Source organism: Wolffia australiana, chromosome 9, assembly GCF_029677425.1.
Source record: "Wolffia australiana isolate 7733 chromosome 9, ASM2967742v1".
In the NCBI taxonomy this organism is placed as follows: Eukaryota; Viridiplantae; Streptophyta; class Magnoliopsida; order Alismatales; family Araceae; genus Wolffia; species Wolffia australiana.
The window spans coordinates 992,756-994,968 of NC_135843.1; the positions used below are offsets into that span (position 1 = coordinate 992,756).

The 2,213-nt window shown below is 43.2% G+C and overlaps 1 long non-coding RNA gene across 1 annotated transcript; it reads right to left on the minus strand.

The window, feature by feature from the left end:
- Nucleotides 1-910: 910 nt before the first annotated feature.
- On the minus strand, nucleotides 911-1,691 carry LOC144707731 (uncharacterized). Its single transcript, XR_013582531.1, has 2 exons — nucleotides 1,421-1,691; nucleotides 911-1,355 (listed from the first exon to the last, which is right to left on the minus strand). It is a non-coding gene; the product is annotated as an uncharacterized LOC144707731 (long non-coding RNA).
- Nucleotides 1,692-2,213: the final 522 nt, after the last annotated feature.

A 2,213-nucleotide genomic window follows, 5' to 3' on the forward strand; every position in this document is an offset into this window, starting at 1 on the left:
GTCATGACATGGGACATCTCCCACGATAGTATGTCGCATCTCGTGATAGTGTGTGGTCATGTGTGCCACCACATGGGCTTCTTGGTGTACATTAGATGTTTCTTAATAAAATAAGGGATTATTAAATAAATCTTTAAACTTTTAATTATTAAATGAAATATTTTCATGATATGGACTAACAGAATTTCTGATATCTACAAAAGTATTTATTATTCTCTTATAATGGAATCACGGAGGAACTGCAACCATTGGATTTGCCATTGATTGGTTGTGACATAAGTGACAAAGTCCCCATTTTCAGGTCAAAATCAGAGCTCTTCATGTGTCTCAGTTTTCACTCATATTCACTACCTTACATGGTTGAGTTTTTTAATTACAACGATCTGCAGTAAAATGGTCTCATTTTCAGACTATAAATAACCATGTAATGTTCTTGTTTCAGTGAGGCTTCTCTTACCCAAATGTGTCTCCCAGGGCGGCGGCTCCGCGGGTCACCCTATCCATCATCTAATCTCTGTTTCTCTCTTCTGCTCTCTAATGTTGCAGACAAAGTGGATTGATGATTGATCATCGTGAGATGCCCCTCCCACTTCTTCTATACTTCCCGCTTCTTTGATACATGGCATCTTACGTTTTTAGCAATGTTGCATCCAAATAAAACTTCATTCTGATGCGATACATTATTTATAGCGTCATGAGTCCTTGAATATCACTTACTATTTTCTCCCCTTATTTACCAAGTTCGCAGATCCAAAACCTCCCAACCGTTGCTGAGTTTGCGTTCTATTCCAAAGAGCGGTTTTGTCCTGGGCGATTCCCCATCACAGTCCACTTTTTTTTCGGACTGGTTACTTGTTTGTATATGACGTGATGATATTTATCCGACTCCTCACAAGTCTAAAACGGGACGTAACTCAAGAAAGTCGTCCACACCTTATATTATTGCATCAACAAGTAGGCCAGGCTGGCCATAAACAAAAGGTGCACCAAATATTGCAGCTAAGCACACTCCACGCCCTCTTCCAACTGGAAAATCCACTACAGCAGCTGATATTACATACCCCTTCCAAGATAGCTTGGAAGAGAACTCTATAACTCAAGCCTTTATTTCTCTTATTTTTCATATTCCAGCTTCCTCCTTCAACAGACAGGAGGGCAGTTACCGATAGAGAGAGGTTATCATGGGCAGCATCTGTAGCAGTAGCGCCCTGTGGGGGAAGGAGAACCCCAGCGACAACAGCGCGCGCAACATGAACCGGACCCTATGGGAGAGCCGCGGCAGCAACTGAGGCATGCTTGGCCGGAGACTGAGCAGCAACGTAAACAAGTGCGCGAAAACGATACCTTTACGCACACTGCAAGGCCTTAAAAGTTAGGAAAAATTATAAAAGGGAAGGATTTAGAGGAGAACTCTATTCACCTGGGGCAGAACCGAATGGGTCTCCTACTGCGACCACAGACAGATTCGCCAGGACTACCATGATAAGCATCACTGCTATGCCCATGGCCTTTGAATTCATTTTCCCCCTTCTGTCTGCTTACCACTTTCTCTTGATCTGCCGATGAGGTTACCCAGAAGTCGAACAAAGGGCGCTATTTATCAGCGCGGCTAGCAGCCGCCAGGAAAGACCAACTTGGACTTGCTGACGTTTTTTAAATGGCTTTATTTATTAGCCTTTTCAGTTGCCGAAAAGCCGTCATAAGGGAGGACCCCAAGTTCTATGCGGTGCAGTCTGAACACCTATCCCACTGTCAATAACATTATTTACTTCAGTCTTCTCATCTAGTATGTATAACGTAGTCCTCGAAATCCCAAACATTTCCAGTATCCCTCGTTTGGAAATTTATCTTTACTTGCAGTAAAAATACCAGACAAGCTAACCACGTGCCGAATGACAACAACCCATTAGATGAAAAGAACACGACCCAATCTCTGACCCTGGGCGGATGCTCTTCAATGAGGATACGTTACGGATCTCGATATTCTTGTGTGAAATAATTACCGATATCGCTTTGTGGGGTCCAAAATGATAGGAAAATGGTACAGGCTGTATATCTTCAACGTCTCCTGCTTGCAAAAACATTATTGACTAGGCAATGGTTAGGTGAACTGTATCTGCTGTATAATAAGACAACCCATAGCCGCTGCCCACTTGCGCGGGTTTCGTCGAAAGCCGGCAGAACCAACGTGGAAATTGGTTTACTCACTGAGT